Here is a 20547-nt window from a genome sequence, read left to right as displayed (position 1 = left end):
GACAAATTAAGTTTTGTACGAAGCTGTGAGATTGATTGAAGAATATAAGATGTAATAAGGTCGGAAATATTATTCTTTCAACTCTTTTCTACAAATTTGATGGCCCTGACAAGGGCCGATGGCTTTCTTAGCCTCGATGCGGTCACAGATAAATAGCACTGCGGGATGTTATCAGTTGATTGCCATGATCAAACGGCATTGATGGCGCACAACAGCAACGGGTAGTGGATCACCGGGCATAAGTCGAAATCTGGAAACGTTGCTCATTCTTGAAATCTTGAGCGATTTCACAAGTCCGACGCTCGATTTGCAGCTCCTCGGATTAGCAACTCAGGGGGCTTCTGGTATTTTGTTCCTAACGGGCTTGCTTCTTTACTGCACTACCGACGCACGATCACGAGTCGAAATATGGAAGCGCGGGCCAAAAGCTCCGCCAGCGATGAAAATTGCGGCGGTGATTACGATGGCTGGGGTGCTTCACTAAGCGGCGAACTGCTCCGCTCGAAAGCTAAAATGGAATGAAACCGAATCGAATGAAGGAAGCATGTTTTAAACCCTTAGATTAGCAGATGATGCTCCTCCCTTTCGTGCTCTTCTCTTTCTAGTCGACCAATCTGGGAAATGGGTATGTGCCAATAATGAGTTGGGCTTAGAATTGCTTGAAAATTGCGGAAAATGATAGTGCGTGAGAAATGGATCGAACATGAATAGTTGGAAGGGTTGACAATAACTGAATATTCTATAGTTAGCTATTAATAATCAATAGTTTTCTTTAGTATGGAGGTAAATTTCTGATTAATGGGTGACAAAATGATGAAAATTGTTCAATGAGAATTTCTTTTCAAAAGCATTCGAAATATGTCGCAATTTTGTTACATGTGATAATTTTCGTAATTGAAGTGTTTCCATAAAATATGGAAAATCAAAGACGCTGTTGGAAATACCACTCTATTTTACAATCGTTATGAAATGTTGAGCTTCCACCCCGACGGCACTGCAGCAGCGTCCGCGAATTCAGTCTCAAATTGTTGTGTCATCAATTATTCATGACAAATTAAGTTTTGTACGAAGCATTGAGATTGATTGAGGAATATAAGATGTAATAAGGTCGGAAATATTATTCTTTCAACTCTTTTCTACAAATTTGATGGCCCTGACAAGGGCCGATGGCTTTCTTAGCCTCGATGCGGTCAAAGATAAATAGCACTGCGGGATTGATCAGTTGATTGGCATGGTCCGTGGATGGCGCACAACAGCAACGGGTAGTGGATCACCGGGCACAAGGCGAAATCTGGAAACGATGCTCACTCTTGAAATCTTGAACGATTTCATAAGTCCGACGCTTGATTCGCAGCAGCTCTTCGGATCAGCAACTCTGGGGGCTTCTGTGTATTTGGCTCCTAACCAGCTTGCTTCTTGACCACCGATCACCAGACGCTGGATCGCTAGCTCGAAAGTCAGAGCAGGTGCGGACGTCGCTGCACAGGATCGGAGGAGCTCTTGCCAGCTCGGAAGTAGAAATGGAATGAAACCGAATCGAATGAAGGAAGCATGCTATATACCTTTAGATTAGCAGATTATGCTCCTCCCTTTCATGCTCTTCTCATTCTAATCGACCAATCTGGGAAATGCATATGTGCCAATAATAAGTTGGACTTAAAATTACTTGAAAATTGCGGAAAATGATAATGCGTGAGAAATTGGTCGAACATGAATGAAAGGGTTGACATTTACTAAATATTCAATAGTTTTCTTTAATATGAAGGTAAATTTCTGATCCATGGGTGCCAAAATGATGAAAATTGTTCAATGGGAATTTCTTTTCAAAAGCATTCGAAACATGTCGCAATTTTGTTACATGTGATCATTTTCGTAATCGAAGTGTTCTCATAAAATATGGCAAATCAAAGACACTGACGGAAATTCCACTCTATTTTACAATCGTTGTGAAATGTTGAGCACTCATCCCGACGGCACTGCAGCAGCGTCCACGAATAGTCAATTATTCATGACAAATTAAATTTTGTACGAAGCTGTGAGATTGTTTGAAGAATATAAGATGTAATAAGGTCGGAAATATTATTCCTTCAACTCTTTTCCACAAATTTGATGGCCCTGACAAGAGCCGATTGCAGATAAATAGCACTGCGGGATGTTATCAGTTGATTGCCATGGTCAAACGGGAAATCCTCAACGCAAAAAGCAACAGCAAAGGGTAGTGGATCCACGGGCACATGTCGAAATCTGGAAACGATGCTCACTCTTGAAATCTCGAGCGATTCCGCACTCGATTAGCAGCTGCTCCTCGGATCAGCAACTCTGGGGGCTTCTGGTATCTGGTTCCTAGCGGGCTTGCTTCTTGACCACCGATGCTGAATTTATCACGGGTCGAAATCTGGGAGCGCGGATAAATTTGCGGCGGCGACGACGATGGCTTGGACGCTTCTCCGAGCAGCAGTAGTTTGCCGCTCGGAGAAGCGCCCAAGCCATCGTCATCGCCGCCGCAAATCAATCTTGCGTCTTCCTCTTCCGACGACACAAATTGGACTGTGACGCGGGTGCAAAAGCAAAGCGAGAATGACTCGCCCGACCGTGCTCACAGTCCGACCGCAAAAAGAAGACTGAGGGAAGAAGGTTGGTTTGACTTTATTAACGAGATTTTTAGCCCTGGGCTAGTTCATCTTGGGACCAACGGCTTTACTTCCCTTCCGAAGGAAGTCGTCACTATAACTTTTTACGTCATAAGTGACTATGTCGGGGATGGGATACGAACCCAGGTCCTCGGCGTGAGAGGCGAGTGTTCTAACCACTACACCAGGTCCGTCCCTGAGGGAAGAAGCAGGGACCCGTTTGCTTTTATAGTGGGAAGCGACACCGTCGAAAAGTGCTCGAACGTGATTGGTTGGATAAGAAAGGGGTCAACATTTATCAAATTTTCAATAGTTTAACAACAAAATTCACTTATCGGATATATTACTAACGATGCGTAGATACATTTCTGATCGAATGATACTAAAATCGTAATAATTGGTTCATAAACAACTGAGTTATTAACGTTCAAAATCTCCCCTAATTTCGTTACATGTCTCATTTTCCGTACTTTTAAAGTGCACCCCAATATAGAAAACAAAGACGTAGTCCTACGTCAAAACTTCATGCTCACTAGCGCTGCCTGGTGGCAAAATATCCTATTTCTTAGCTTAAATAATGATAGCCCTTGAGCTACTGAACTACTTTGCCGAAGACACTATCTTTCTAAGGGGTCAGGCTCCTGAGATATCTGCAAACAAAAGTTTCATGCTCACAAGCGTCACCTAGTGGCAAAATTTTTAAGCAATTAGCTCGAACAATGATAGTCCTCAACTTACTTATCCACTTTGCCGAAGACGCCAGGAACCTGAAATATCTGCAAAACAAAAGTAAACCTTCCATGCTCACTAGTTACATCTCGAGGTCAAATTCCGAATCAAATGAGGTACCATCAGATGATTGTACCCCGTTTGGCATAAGGTCGTTTGGCATAAGGCCGTTTGGCATAAAGTCGTTTGGCATAATGGTCGTTTGGCATAATGGCCGTTTGGCTTAATGGTCATTTGGCATAACGACTGACTTAGAGTGAATATCGGAATTTTCGAAGCTTTTACCGAAATCAACACCACCGAGCCCATAGCAAACAATTTTCGTAGATTCTCAATGACCACGCTCATTGTTGTTCAGAGATATTCCAAGCTATGAATGTCAACAATTGTAGTGACATTAGATAGCATAACTAAATATAACTCGTGACGGGTTTGGTGGAAGATCTTATCGGAAGAAAAATTATCTTCACATCCCAGAACATAGAGTATCTTTGAGCTTGTTGAGATATACTATATTTAAAAATAGTAAATAGGCAAAGAAAGTTCGTAGTGATTAAGGGAACGCTCATAGAATATTTAGCTGCAGATGAAGTCTGTCCCAGTTGGTATGTAACACTTTATAAAAAAATGGTAAAAGAAGGGGAAATTAATTTGCAAAATATTTAAAGCTCTTATCCAAAGATCTATTATTGCAGCATAATGCAAAATAGCCTATATACGAGAGCAGATTATTGTTCGTTTGAAAGGCTCTATCGCAAAAAAAATCTTCTCACAGCAGAACTCAAATGAACAACACATTTTTGAAAAAAAAAGGTGGCAAAACTTTTAAACGATTCAATATAAATTAAAATTTTGGAAGTGTACGTCGAAAACACTCTATATTATCAAAAGAAGGGAAAATTTGTGATTAAAATAATATTTTTCCAGCATATCTCGAAAGAAGATAATGCGTTTGCAAAAAAAAAAGTTGAATATTGGCAGGTTCTAAAGTAATAATCATCCTAACAGCATGTTTTGCAACAATTGATAAAACAGCAAACTATAAAAATGGTTAACATTTAGCTTATCCAAATAATAAAATTTAAAACAGTACAAATATATAGAACTGTCTATTTATAAAGCAAGGCAGAATAAACCAATAGAAGATTGGACGCAAACAATTATTGCGGCATAATAAAACGAAAAGACTTTAAAAATTGCGCTCAGAATCATCGAAGTGATTGTACTATTTTTCCCCGAATGTCGTTTCTCCGAATGTAATTTCTCCGAAAGCCAGTTCCCCGAATGGCCCTTTTCCCCGATTGACCCTTTTCCCCGAATGACCCGTTTCCCCGAAAAGTAGGGCAGTTTAAATAGGTGCTTTAATGGTCTTCAGTGGCTGGTTGGTGAACGAGAAACTACGATAAGCAATCAAAAGAAGGAGGTATTCTGTCATTCTCGGCTATACACATGTTGGCAAAAATGCTGAGCACGGTAAAACTTGAAAGAATCGCCAATTAAATAAAGAAGGGTGCATATCAGATGGCCAGTTTGTTCACCACCCTGAAATGTATAAAGTAACGACAATTATGAGCGCCAAAATCTCTTCGGAGAAGTTGGCTATTCGGGGAACTGACATTCGGGGAACTAGTTATTTTTCAATTCCAAAAGTGTTTCGAATTAAATATAATAGGGCTGCGCAAATATCGATATTATCGATAATATCGATCTTATCGGGCCTATATTATCGATATGATATTCGATATCTCATTACCCGATATTTTTCGATATCGATAAAACAATTGCCGATCCGATAATCAGAACTATTGTCATTAATTATTTTGAAGAAATGGAACTGATTCAATGGAATTATAGATGTCCTCTGAGAATTGCATGTCGTAATCACAAAATTCAAGAAATGCACTACATAATGCAAAAGTTGATGTGAAAAATTATCGATTTTGCTTCTACACCCATCTTTTAAAAATTTTCGGATATCGGTTCAATACCGATAATTTCAAATCCGATATATTGCCGATACCGATATTGAATCAAAATGATATCGCCGATACCGATAAATGCATATTGTGCACAGCCCTAAAAAAGCCGATAAAATTGTCATTAAATTGCTCTCAAAGTATTGTTATACGAAATTCACTTTCAACATGCAATACAATTGAATCAATCTTGATGCTTGGCAAAGCTCACAATAATACAGCTAAATATTTGCAATGCAATAAATCCTTCGTAGTTTTCTTTAAGCCATACATTAATTTCCCATCTTGCATCGAAATTGAGCGATTGTCAAATTATCGAAACTTCATTGAACCGCCCACACGGCAGCTCACTGGCCTCCACTTGCCGTCAGTGCAGAATTAAGTTGCTAACTATTGCACCGCACATACGAAAATATGCGAAATCTTCACCTCAAACCATACACATCACATGTAGATGATAATTTGGCGTGAGAATATAGCTATACCCCATGCCAAGCTACGATTGCAATCGATACCGGTCGGCTTCGGCTCGATCGATAATTGATAAATGAGACTGGTTAACATCTCATCATCATTACCGACCATCTGCATCTGACGGCGGGGGCAAATTCGCTGAAGTTGGTCAAATCGTTTCGATCCAATTTCACAAGATCTTGACCAAGTTTCGATGGGCTTTTTCAGTGCTCCTAGTGCCGAATATATGGTTGTTAGCCCACACGGCATTTGACCTCTTGCAGCTCATTTTAGATTTGATGCAATGATGCGTTGGGTATCGAGACGAAGATGGGAGCCACTTTCTCATAACTTCAGTAGTTCAAAAGAGGAGGAAAAAAAAATGGCCCGTTGCTAATAGGGGTTTGGTAGCTCATTGTGCTAATGTATCGTAATAGCTCATTAAATGTTGCTCGACCAAAAGGAAGGCAATAGCCAGGCTCGATCAATTGCCAAGTGATGCAACAAATATGAACCGAAAATATCTTCTTCTCTCTACGACTCTAATTTGGGCATTTAACCCTTTCAGGATGGATGCACCATATTGACCCAAATTCACTATTGTGCCTTTATTAGTTATGTTTGCAACCACAGTAAAAATATTTTTTTTTGTTATACAGACATTTTACTTCAATGCCCTCAATGAGAAAGTTAAATTTTTATCTAGCATGAGTCCTAGATACTTATCTTCATTTGACCAATTTATTGGCACCCCATTCATCGTGACAACATAAAAAAATTAAATTACCTGAAATGATTAGAAAACTTTTTTTCAACGTATTTGCTTTTTCTATTACTTTAATGATACAACACAAAAAATGCATCCTCAAAATGAGTGTTGAAGAAAGTCGTACTGAAAGGGTTAAAGTTCGACTGAGACTGAAGGCGTGCTAAATTAGCGCCAAATTGGAAATTTCTGCAAGTAAACCGTTGATTTGACTGGAAAAACAAACACTGTAATTTGTAAGTGTAGATCCAAAAGATATGCATTTGCAGTGATCATTCGAGCATCGCTAAAAAGATGATGATGCCTCTGGCTAGGGAAACATAATGGGAACACCATACTATATCGAACAAAATATTGTCCGTGCAGGTTGACCCAAAAATATTGTAAGGCGAATCGTGTTCCTCAAAAGAAGGCATGCTTTCGGGGCCAGAAAAAGCGTGCCGAACCTTACTCCGTGACTTTACGGCGATGGGTGTTAACCGGAGCACTATGGGGATATGGCAAAATGCGAATTGTGTAACGATTAGCGTGGCTAATTCCGGTAGGATTTGCGTTCGTTATTGAGCATCCGATGTTGATTTCTTTGAATGGATGTCGAATCGAGACTTAATGAGTGTGATCTGATAGATGGTAATGGGGCTTCCCTAAGCTTTGGCATTGATGGTCAGATTTAAAGCATGAGATGAAGTGAAAACGTGATGAGGAGAACTATGTTCTAGTTCTTCTTTTTTATTGTGCAAACGTCCACAACTATGAATGCTAAAGTTGTCTGATGATGATTAAAGAGCAATGAAAAAAACTATCAAAGTTACCCCATTGTACGGTACATCCTAAAAATTTGAAAATATACAAATGGAAAAAATGATTAATTCGTTATTTTCCATACTAAAACAAAGAGACAATTTTTCAGCTAAAATTGTCATGTACAAAATGTACGGAAATATTTTCGCCGACAGAATATGTTTTATTCTCCCATTTATAAGATCTTAGCTAAAACGTTGAACGTTTTCGTTAATGAAAGCTCGATAATAATCAAGAGCTGTCTCATTGTATGTCTAACACGAATTTTTATTTATTTTTTGATTTGTTATACAATGTCCGTTGAAAATGCATCTATGACAAAACTTCGAAAGAACACAAAATCGACAAACAAAGGGATGAAAACATAAAATATCATAAGGAAAAAAAAATAAAGGGCAAGGAGCCGTAATTTTTTTTTTTTCAAAGCATATATTTTTAGACCATTTATTCCTTCGACTTTTTGTCGTTCGACCTTCTGTCCTTTCAAAGTTTTGTGCTTCGTCCTTTAATCCATAAATCTTCAAGAATGCTGAACGTCTTTTTATCTGTATCTAATAGTTTCAAAGATTGATTTTACGAAAGTACCGTCAAACGGGGTAACTTGCAACAGGGGTGAAGCTTGTACCACAACGACATGTAACTCAATTGACGTTTTCTAAAGCATTAAGTTCAATTATTCTTATTTATTACACCGGTCAATAACCTTAGCAGGTATAAAAAGAGAGGTTGTTGAGGATTTTTGTATTATTTCTACTTTGATTGATTTGCTGGAGGAGAAAATCATATCACACATTTGATCATTAGAAACGAGGCTGAAAATCGTCCCTAGTTCCACACAAACGGGATATAAATATTTTTCTTGGTATTTACTATTCGCTACAGTATTTAATAGTGTACAAAAGGACCATAAAAAGGTTTTGTTAATTCCACGTTAAAACACTGAGAATAATTTAAAACGTTTTTGACTACCGTTGTGGAGTAACTTGCAACAGCAATTCTAATCTCAATTGCAAGATGTTTTCTGGCGCTTGTCATCATAAACACTTGAAAAAGCAAGATTTACCATTTATTTGTAGAATTACATTAAAATTGTTGAACCTAAACCAACTTATTACACGTTTGGTATAAAATACTAGAAATGTTACATTAATTTCATTATTATTGGAATTTATTATTTTTTCTTCGTAAAAACTAGAATTAATTTAAAAAATCAAATGTGTCAAATGTAATTTGCAGATCTTTTGTGAACTGTTTGCATGAAATATAAAGATAGCTATTTTCAATGACCAACAGAGGCCATTTCAAGACATGCTATCAATGTATGATCCGTTGCTTTGGTGAAAATATGAATGAAAATAAGTTATGTGTTGCGGAACCTCAAAACCATTGCAGTTGAATTAAAGAGTAGCACTAAAACTTTTGAATGGCTTTCTACTAGCCGTCAAGACTTGTGATTTGCTAGAATTTCCACTTGTGGAACAAATAAAATACAAAATCAATTGATTTTTAATCGGATAGGGTCAATACTCATAAATCCATCAATAATACAGGTCGGACTCGATTATCCGGGATTTGATTATCGGGAATTTTAGACTCGATTATCCGGAATTTGTTTTTTGATGTTCTTGTTTTTCAATTTTTATGCATAAATCTGAGATAATTTGGCATTGCAATATACAATAAGAATGGTTTGCAGTTGAGAACGTATTTAAGAAAAGGGGGTTTGAAAAAGTGGTTATTTGTGTACGCTGGTCAATTTTTTTTTATTTCTTGTAAAGACCCCTACTGTTCATAGAAAACAATTCTGGCTACGCCACTGCATCATATAAATAAAATAACGAAAAAAGATAATATATAAGTTCTTTTGTCAAAGATTTCATTTTTTTTTCTAAGTGATTCGATTATTCGGAGGATTCGATTATCCGGAGTGAAAAAAATCAATGCTCCGGATAATGGAGTCCGACCTGTAATGATTTTTTTTAAAATTGTGGTATTCAGTTTCTGTTCATTGTCTGCAGTTAATTATTTAATGATTTAAAACACAATTTTAATAAAATTTTTGATGGTAAACTTCAGTCAGCATTGGGTCTCCTGATCCCAGGAAACCAAATTATTATAAAATAAATACCACATAGCATTTTTTACGTACGATTATGATACCACATTGTATTTGGTCCATCTAAGTCCTTAAAATTTTCGTCCAAATAGATTTGAAGTTGAAAAGTGTTGCAAGTTACCCCGTTTGACGGTACCGTAAAATGATGTGTTAGAGATGGGAAAAAAAGTTCAGCTGAAATTTTGAAAAGCTTATGGTTTGCCAAAAATTGGAAAAATAGTCACACCATTCTTCTGGTGTCTTTATTGAAAGCCGATTACAATTTTGACCATTTAAAAGCAATCTATCAGTGCATCAAACAATTATCTTGAAATAATTTTTTCACCCATATGGAATAGGTTTAAAACCAGAAAATTTGCAGCTTCCAAATCATAGAAGCTCTGCAGTGCATCCTTGTTAATAACCCATCATATGTGAAGGGAATTTCGCAGATCTTTAGTTTGAACAGGCGATCTTGATTATAGAGGTTCATTCATTTATTTAGTTAACATCTACACAGATAACACTGAATCAACAATTTCACGCCACAATACTCGGTTCGTGGCCGCATCTGTCCATCCTCGGTTCTGCCCCACGCTTATTAAATCGCACTTGATCCGCCCACCTAGCTCGCTGCGCTCCACGCCTTCTTGTACCAACTGGATCCGAAGCGAATACCATCTTTGCAGGGTTGCTGTCCAGCATTCTTGCAACATGTCTTGTCCATCGTATCCTTCCAGCTTTGGCCACCTTCTGGATACTGGGTTCGCCGTAGAGTTGGGCGAGCTCGTGGTTCATCCTTCGCCGCCACACACCGTTCTCCTGCACACCGCCGAAGATCGTCCTAAGCACCCGACGTTCGAAGACTCCAAGTGCTTGCAGGTCCTCCTCGAGCACCGTCCACGTTTCATGCCCGTAGAGGACTACCCACCTTATGAGCTATTTGTACATGGTACATTTGCTGCGGGCGTGAATCTTTTTTGACCGCAGCTTCTTCTGGAGGCCATAGTAGGCCCGACTTCCACTGATGATGCGCCTTCGTATTTCACGTCAGCCGTCAGCAAGGATCCAAGGTAGACGAACTCGTCGACCACCTCGAACGTATCCCCGTCTATCGTAACACTGCTACCTAGGCAAGCCCTGTCGCGTTAGCATGTACTTTGTCTTGGCCGCATTCACCACCAGTCCAACTTTTGCAGCCTCCCATTTCAGGCGGGTGTACAGGTCTGCCACGTTTTCAAATGTTCGGCCGACAATGTCCATATCATCCGCGAAGCAAACAAATTGACTGGATCTCGTAAAAATCGTACCGCGGCTGTTAAGCCCGGCTCTCCGCATAACACCTTCTAGCGCAATATTGAACAACAGGCACGAAAGTCCATCACCTTGTCGTAGTCCCCGGTGGGATCCAAACGAACTGGAGTGTTCGCCTGAAACCTTCATACAATTTTGCACACCTTCCATCGTCGCTCTTATCAGTCTCGTGAGCTTCCCGGGAAAGCTGTTCTCGTCCATGATTTTCCATAGCTCTACGCGGTCGATACAGTCGTATGCCGCCTTGAAATCGATGAAAAGGTGATGCGATGGGACCTGGTATTCACGTCATTTTTGGAGGATTTGCCGTACAGTAAAGATCTGGTCCGTTGTCGATCGGCCGTCAACGAAGCCGGCTTGATTTGATTTGATTTTCTTTATTATAGAGGCTTTCAGCCTTAGGCGGGTTCACCTCTTACGAAGCCGGCTTGATAACTTCCCACGAACTCGTTTACTACGGGTGACAGACGACGGAAGATGTTCTGGGATAATACTTTGTAGGCCGCATTTAGAATGGTGATCGCTCGAAGGTTCTCACAATCTAACTTGACGCCTTTCTTGTAGATGGGGCAGATTACCCCTTCCTTCCACTCCTCCGGTAGCTGTTCTGTTTCCCAGATTGTGCCTATCAGCCGGTGCAAACAAATGGCCAGCCTTTCCGGACCCATCTTTATGAGTGCAGCTCCGATACCATCCTTACCAGCAGCTTTATTGTTCTTGAGCTGGTGAATGGCAACCTTAACCTCCCTCAAAGTGGGAGCTGGTTGGTTTCCATCTTCGGCAGTAGTGACAAAGGCATTTCCTCCGTTGTCCTGTCCTTCATTGCCTGTGCTCTCAGCACCATTCAGGTGCTCGTCGAAGTGCTGCTTCCACCTTTCGATCACCACACGCTCGTCCGTCAGAATGCTCCCATCCTTATCCCTGCACATCTCGGCTCGCGGCACAAAGCCGTTGCGGGATGCGTTGAGCTTCTGATAGAACCTACGCGTTTCCTGAGACCGGCACAGCTGTTCCATCTCCTCGCACTCAGTCTCCTCCAGGCGGCGTTTTTTCTCCCGAAAGAGGCGGGTCTGCTGTAGCCGTTTCCGTTTATAGCGTTCCACGTTCTGCCGGGTCCCTTGCTGCAGCATGACAGCCCGCGCTGCATTCTTCTCCTCCAAAACCTCCTGGCACTCCTCGTCGAACCAATCGTTCCGTCGACTCCGTCCCACGTACCCGACATTGCTCTCAGCTGCATCGTTGATGGCTGCTTTTACTGTTCTCCAGCAGTCCTCAAGAGGGGCTTCGTCCAGCTCACCCTCTTCCGGTAATGCAGCCCGAGTTGCTGCGCGTATGCCGCTGCGACATCCGGTTGCTTGAGCCGTTCTAGGTCATACCGGGGCGGACGTCGGTACCGTACGTTGTTAACGACGGAGAGTTTTGGGCGCAGTTTGACCATCACCAGATAGTGGTCACCGAGCTTCCAATCGCTAGTCCCTTTACGTCGCTGTGGTCTTCGCCGATTGTCCCGGTTCGTTTTCTCTCGTTGATTATTCGTTGCTTGATTTTTTTACGGCGACTTGCAGGGCCTGACACCAACCCCCTAGATTTCCGGAGGACCATTCCCCCTAAATGTTCGGAGGACCATAGTGCGCAGTTTAGCTTAGAGTCCTTCTCTGGCACTCGGACGATGATCAGCTGCCCCTAACATGGGGAACAGACGCTGTTATGAGCCGCTCCTAACATGGAGTACAGACGCTCAAGGTTTGCAGAAGCAAAACCAAAAGCAAACCCCCCCTTCCCTGTCAGCATACGACCAAAGTTCCCACCGGGGGTTAGTTACCCGATCTTCCCTAAGGTTACTCGTACCCCGGCCAGTACCGCGAGAAGGTAGGGATAGGAGTTGCTGGGCAAGAGGCTAAGGACCGCACAAAGGGGTCTATTGTATTCCTTCAGGTACGCGAGGTACCAATGGTACGCCATGCCCAGCCATTTACCAACCAATGATTGTAGAGGTTGTTAAATTTGAATAGAGACATACATTTTGGAAAACACTCAAAATTTATTTTACCTAAAAACTACGGAAAACCTTTTTTCCATCTATTTGTCTGTAGCCCAAAGTTGAAATGTTGAAGTTTAATGCAGATATAGGAGTGAAACAAGAATCTTTTTATTACACTATAACAGAATTTATTTTACCTTAAAAAACTGCTGAGAACTCTTGAAAATTCAGAGCAATGACAAGTTGTTATTTTCGGATTGTATTTGCTTATAGAAGTTAACTAAACATTGATGAGAACAAACATAAATTTTCTTATAACACTTCAATCATATTTAACCTGAGAAGCTACGAAAACCCAATTTCATGAGCTTGTTTGCCTGCAAATCTAAATACAAAGCGATGGCACGTAGCTTTTTCGGAATAAATTTATTTATAGAAATGGAGAACATGTTAAAGTAAAAAAAAATTTTTTTTGATAACACATAAAATTTATTTACCAAAGAAACTGCGTAAAACCCTGGTAAATAAACATTTATGTTTGTAAAGAAATATTGAAAGCGATGAAATTTTGTTTTTCCAGCATAAAATTGATTGTAGCAGTTGAGTTAACATATAACAGATTTTTTTGATTACACTCAAAACCCATGGAATCTAAGAAATTAAGAAATATCCTGTTTCATTGGCCTGTTCGCCTACTAAGCAAAAATCAAACCGATTGCATTCAATATTTTTCGATGTTAATTTCTTTACAGCAGTTAAGTAAACATGTTTGAGGAAAAAAAAAGTTATACAGATACACTCAAAAATCATTTCATCAAAATCAAAGCATTATGTAGTTTTTAACTAGGAATTGATTGTCGAAAAGCCACGTTAACATGCTGGAGTTGAAATAAAATATTTGATTATGTATACTCAAAAATTATACCACTTTGATATAAATAGATTATAAGTAAAATTATTTTTGTTTGTGATCAAAATTTTGTTTTTTTCTCAAACATGTTTACTTTCCTGTTTTAAAGAATTTTATGTTGAAGAAACTCAATGTCATAGCTTTGAATATTCATTTACAGGAAAACAGTTGTACGTTGTTTTCTAGATAATATAAAATATGAGTGTAGTCACAAATTTCTATATTAACTCAGTAATGTTCACTTGACTTTAAGAATTGTAGATTGAAGAACTCGATGTTAAAAAAAAAACTATTAAGACATAACATTTGAAAAAAATGAGATTTTTCATAGTTTTTAAATATAATACATTTTGAGTGCATTCAAAAATTATATTTTAAACTCAAATATGTTATTACGGTTGTTAAGAAAATTTTCCGGTTTACGGTAGCCGCAGAGTTCTACCGCAGCTGTCAAAGTTCTACCGCACGATTCGAAATCATTCTATCATTGAAGCAAACCATTCAATCATAGTATGCTTGAAAGAGAAAACGCTCTGAAAAATAGCAATACCTAAACAACAATCATCAAGACGGTATCCATGGTATCATTGCAGCCTACAGTGCCAATCACGATAAAAAGAAACAAGGTATTATATTCCGAAAAATGAAACTTGGTAGTGACGTCATTCCTATCGCAATTTCAAACGAGTACAAGAGACGGCAAAGCCTGCACTCTTTGACTATCCTTCTAGCTCCATGCTTGGCGATAGGAATGACGACACATGTTTTGATTGAAAATCGTTGTTAACACGTGGGAATAACCTACCTTGTTGTGTATACCGTGAGTGCCAATCAGTGATGTGACAGCTGCGATAGCTTTTCGTTGAACCGTAAAACGGCAAATTTTCCCTTAAAATTGCAATAACATAACTACTATTAGTAAATTTATAATAAAAAATTTAAATGTCATCGCTTTGAATTATGATTTACAGGCTCATGATGGACGATTTCTCTTAGTTTCTCATGTGAAATAAATGTAGAGTGTTATCAAAAATTTCCATTTCTTTTGCAACATGTTAACTTAACTTCTACAATCAATTTGATGTTTTAAAGAAGCAAAATATTATTGCTTTGATTTTTTTCTTACAAGCGTAAATGTTTATTGGACTTGGTTTCACGTTGTTTTTCAGTGTAACCAAAAGTTTGTATTATTTCTCAAACATGTTTACTTGACATCTACAATCAAATTTTTGTTAGTAAAATGACATAGTATCGATTTGAATTGTTATTAACCCTCTACCGGCAGCTTCATTTTTTACCACCAAAAAACATTCAAATCGCGATAAATTTATTGTTTCCCGATATTTATGGGCCATTTTGCCGCATGATAACAATTCTAGTTTAATAAGCCGTGTCGATATTAATCATTGGTGATCTGGTTTTGAAGATATTCCGATGTTCCTTGGGGACCGACATTTTCCATGTGAAATGTCTTTGGCGGCCATTTTGTTTTTGGTCAATTTATCATAAAAATAAAATGTTTACTATACAATACCAGGTTTCAAGGGCTACACTTGAAAAATCATACAAATTGGTTCAGTATTCTTGGAGAAATCTGGAAATTACGATATGAGTTTTTTTTTAGAGTTTTCAAGATCTTTATTTGTCCAGTCTTTGAGTAATGAGCATTTATGTTTCTGGTACCACGAAACATAAATGCTCATTACTCAAAGACGGCTGCACCAATTGTTTTCATTTTTTCACAACATAGGGGAAGGGGTGGTAAAATGAACACCTTAAGGAAATCATCTTGTTTCTGATAGAAAAACGAGGAATTTGTATAGTTCTATCGCACAACATCAAAAATAAGGATGCAATCTATAGCAGTGACATGGATTCAGAATAAAATAGCTAAATTTTCACATATTTTCATCGCTATTTAAAAGCGATGCAAATGTTCATTTTACCTGCACTATGTGGGTAAAATGAACAGCGGTTGGTGGTAAAATGAACACCACGCAAAAAACGTGAGCAAAACAAATATTTCTGATAGTTTTCATTACCCCACCGAAAATACATCCATTAATGATTGTCACCCATTCAAAAAGAAATCTAAAGGTATCAGATTTGACATCATATTATAAAAATATTCACCTCACTGAAAAACCTCAAGTCTTCCGAGCTTAAAGTTACGTCAGTTCTAATTTTCAAACGTGGTTTTCTAAAATCTTAGTTTTCGTTGATATTTTCACTTCATTTGACCTCCTTTTCAACTCGAACACTCAGATTTATGCTCTAATCTAAATCATCCGTGCGTGGTAAAAAATCATCGAAATTTGTTTTTTTTTTTCTCGGAAAAAGGAACGGTGTTAATTTTATCTCCACTTCCTCTACTCGCATTAATGTATCATCTCGAGGAGCGAAAATTTCTGTAGACTGAGATATTTACGTGGGTTATGGCTACGCGTTGGTCCCCCAAGGAATTTTAGAATATCTTCGGATGCAGATGACCAATTATCAATATTGAAACAAATTCGAAAACTAGAAGAGTTTTTGAGAACTTGTGAAAGAATGGTGCGAAATTATCAAGAAACAAAAAAAATATCGCGATTTGAATATTTTTTTAGCATATATGCTTGTTTAATAATCAGGGTTTTACAAATTTTTAATGTTAGCGTTAGCGTAGTTACGGTATACTTCGTAGATTGGATACTAGCAACATTCATGTTTTTTTCTTTTGATAATCTCATCTAGAATGCTTTCAGGACCAAGACTAGGGAATAAGCCTTGATCCAATCTTAAATAAGAATACCAAAACCATGAATATTGCTATTCCTGGCCACGCCCATCTTTACCGTAATTGGGATTGGGGAAGGAAATGTTGATGTAGCACTTACTTAATGAGAGGCCTCCGACTCAGCGACACGCTCATAAGTGCTACGGAGTTGGGGGTTGGGAGGGAAAAAACACCCGGGACAACCGCAGAAACATGTCGCACTCCGAATCGCGAAAATCTGATCACGAAACCGTTACATCTAAAACAAATTCGGGTATTCTGTTTCAAAGGAACGGACTCACCAAATGCTTGCAGCCTCCGGAAAAAAGTTACTTAATCCCCCGCCGCGGCGCCGGTCCACCCCACTCTTGATCCAGGTTGAAACGTATTTGTTTTCCCAGGTTCAGAAACTGAATGCACTCGATTTTTTTTTTTCAACGCGAAACTGAACAACATTTAAAACGCGCAAGAGCAACAACTTCACGCCGAAAGAAGATTTCCACTTTTTCACTGTCACGAAAAACAATTCGACAAATTTAAAACGATTGCGGCCAACTTGCGATTGCATCAGCCGAATTTATATCCAGGGTTTTACAAATTTTTAATGTAATCAGAAACCTCTGTTTCTACTTAAATATGTTCATCGAACTTTAATAGGCAAATTTATTCTGAACAATCTACGTGACATCACTTTGAATGTTGATGTACGGGCAAACATGCTCATGAGATAAGGCTTCGCGTGCTTACATGGTTAAAAAAATATGAAGTGTTATAACAAAATGTCTATGGTCTATGTTCTATGTCTATGTTCTCAAACGTGTTAACTTATTTTCTTTAAGCAAGTTCATGTCGAAAAATCTACTTGTCATTGCCTGGATATCGATTTACAGGCCAACAGACTGATGATATTTAGCATTTTCTTAGGTAAAATAATTTTTGAGTGTAATCAGAAGTTTATTTTCTAGTTCAAACAGATTTACTTGGCTTCTACAATAAATTTTATGTTTATAAACTACATATAATTGCATTGAGTTTTGAGCTACAGATAAACAAGGTGAAAAAATGGTTTTCCGTAGTTTTTAGGTGGTAAAATAAATGTTGAGTGTTTTTTAAAATGTATGTCTCTATTCAAATTTAATAACTTGACTTCTATCCATAATTTCATGATGACCCTTCTTTATCCATATGGTGTTTTTACTCTGGAAATTCAAGCGCTTGGCCCTGTTATGGTTTATGTCCGTTGGAGCCTATAGATTATACATTCATATTATAACGTTTTGGAAAAGATGAAGAGGTTTTGTGCCTCTTTGAGAAAGATTTCTATAGAAATCACTTAGAGGGGTTTTTCCCTCTTCCAAATTTTTGTAAAATAATTGTTTTGAATTTTTAATACAGGCAAATGAGATCAAAAAATAGGGCATACCCCTTGACAACCTTATATCTTACTACGACCATGTGCAATATTATTTTTCACTGAAAGACAAACTTTCAGCATTCAAATGGTAATAGAAAATTAAAAATCGGTTTGTTCATCATAATGTTATGAATTTTAGAAAACTTTTTTTTTGTAATGGAAGCCCCTCACTTCTGCTAGCCACGACCATGTTTAGTATTTATAATTTAAGATCTTCACTAGAAGTGTCGAATCGTGAATTCAAATCAAAAATTGATTGCATGGCGGCACCGAAATATTTTCTCATAGGTTTGGTAAACATTCCAAATGGGAGCCTCCTGCCTTGCTACGACTCTGTTTGATATTTTGTCTTGCAATGCTGGTCTTGGATGTTTGCAACGATGAAATAAAATCAAATATTATTGTTTGATGGCTGAGATATAACTTCTAAACCATTATAACGCTGTTTTTTTCTGACCATCTTTGCTCTGCCCCTCACGGACCGTTTACCTTGCTACGACCATGTGTATGATTTTTTCTTTAATTTTTCTAATATAATGATTTTTCTTTTCACAATATTTTCATAAGTGAAAAACTTTCAGCATTTGGACGATTATGTGTAAAGTTTTGATTTTTTTGAAGTCCATGTAACGTGTAGCGTGACAGTTGATAGATTTTGTCTAGATTTTTTCTACTAGTCTTTGTACAATTCGAGATTAGTCATCTTAATAAATCTCAATATTTTTGGCTTTGAGATTTCCTTTTGTAATGTGATGTTTATTCAGAAAAGCACTCGAGTTTTTCGGTTTTTGTAGATCATTTGAAAAAAGCCGCAGCCACCATTCTTCAATGCAGCTTGTACAAAACAAACATTTCAATTTTTGGTGTTTCTTGTCAACTTGAAGTTGGACCCCTTAACACCCAATTAACCCTTACTTTTAACTATCGAAGTTCAAATTGCGTAAATGCTCGGATTTGTTTTCTTCTTTTTTATTTCATCTTCTTTCTATCCTCAAGGAGACATATCCTGCTTTTTAGCTTAGTATTGGATGAGCAGTGCTCAAGATCGGTAGTCGAGAAGCTTAAGGCGAAGTAAAAAAGTATCAGCATACTTTCTGCATATTAGCGCGTACAGTGATACTTTTTCAAATCATTATAAACTATCAAGGCTGAGTATTATCAATTTGAAATGCACGCTGAAAAGTCATCATTGTTGACAAAACGAATGACGGGCTACTCAGCCTTAACCTCGGGGCTATATCACATATGTAATTACTTGGCATCAAATGCGAATGTTGATTGAAACACGACTGCGTTGATGACATTTGATAGCTGTTTTCTTCAATCATCATCCATCATTGAAAAAGCAAAGCTACTATGTTCAATTTTGTAACATGTCAGCAGTTGCACCATTTGGCAGCAGCTCTAAATGCAGGGGAATGAGGAATGTCGTATTTCCGACGATTTTTTACAATTTATCTGTAATTCAGATACAAAAATGATGTACTACAATAATGTTCAGAAATAACAAAGGAATGATACTACGGTTGAACTTTTATGATTAATAATGAGGTTAAGAATCTGGTAGAACAAAAACTGTAGAGAAATGTATGTTTTACAGGTACTTTAATGGACAGAAATCAATTTTATGAGGTCAAAACCCTCTCTTATCGGCATACAGTGTTCTCAAAAGTTGTGAAGTACTAATAATACGGTCAACTAGTGGTATTCATTGTGATTTTCGTTTTTCCAAATTCTCGTTAGAATTTTTGAAATGAAAAAAATAGCCAAAAAACACAAATTCGACTTGAGGCACCTCCTAATCTTCTCCAAATTGGATGAAAATTTGTCTGGTTGTTTGTTTTAGTTTTGCAACTAGGACTAGAGGGTGACTGGTTGAATCCCAGAAATTTTGATTTTTGTGAAACTGTCTAATGAGCACATAGTCATTACCAGAGTGCTTTATGCCAAAGTTGCCATATTCAAATTCGTGCATCACTAAACTCTAGTTAAGGAAATTTCCATTACGAAAAGTTCCAGAACCGACCAGATATCAAACCCATACCCTTCTGCACTAGGTTAAGGTTATAACAAATATTAGTTATATCGTTATTTTTTGAATGATCTAAGGCCGGTTTCCACTATTTGAAGTACCTGCCAATTCAGGTCAACACGGTAACACCTCCTATAAAGATCCATAATTATTGCTTGCTTTTATTTATTTATTTTTTTTCAATTTCTTTATTAGTATCATTCCAAACATTACATTCATTTCTTATATCTAGGTGTTCTGTGTTATTAGACAACACTATCATCCTAATTTGGTAAAACAAGTTTAAGGTTTTATTAACATGTTGTTAACAACATATTACATTTCATTTGCCGTAGCAGTTCAGATTTTTTACAGGTGAGTTGATTTCACCTGCTTATAAGAGAAAAAAACGCTTCGAATATACTTAACCAAACTTAACCTAAACATATAACGCATTAATCGTGGCAATAGAAGATAGTTAAGATTTTTGCCTGAAATTATTAATTATTGCTTGCTTTTATTTATTTCCAGATGTTTTGGCGTTGAAGTAAACTCGTCATAAATCTCAGGTAAGCCGATGTTCTAAATACAATTTCAGTATGTTGAAATGGTCTCTGGATTTCATAATTTCATTGTGCTTGTACGAGTTTTTCGATCTTTTATTGAAACTGGCTTTGCAAAGTCAATAGTGTTTAACGAACACATATCAAAC

General features: G+C 37.9%; 1 protein-coding gene across 5 annotated transcripts in view; it reads left to right on the top strand.

The window, feature by feature from the left end:
- Nucleotides 1–20547, top strand: part of LOC5580169 — a 160156-nt gene that overhangs the window by 9110 nt on the left and 130499 nt on the right. For 3 of the 5 annotated variants that reach the window (XM_021837243.1, XM_001655532.2, XM_021837242.1), the window contains exon 1: nt 20360–20404. The gene's annotated coding sequence lies outside the window, so the exon portion shown is untranslated. Of the gene's footprint in view, nt 1–20359; nt 20405–20547 lie in introns of those variants that run through there. The other 2 variants (XM_021837245.1, XM_021837244.1) reach the window with 1 other exon arrangement.

The sequence above is a fragment of the Aedes aegypti genome, chromosome 1 (assembly GCF_002204515.2).
Source record: "Aedes aegypti strain LVP_AGWG chromosome 1, AaegL5.0 Primary Assembly, whole genome shotgun sequence".
NCBI classification, from domain to species: domain Eukaryota; kingdom Metazoa; phylum Arthropoda; class Insecta; order Diptera; family Culicidae; genus Aedes; species Aedes aegypti.
This window is presented reverse-complemented; position numbering and strand designations above follow the sequence as displayed.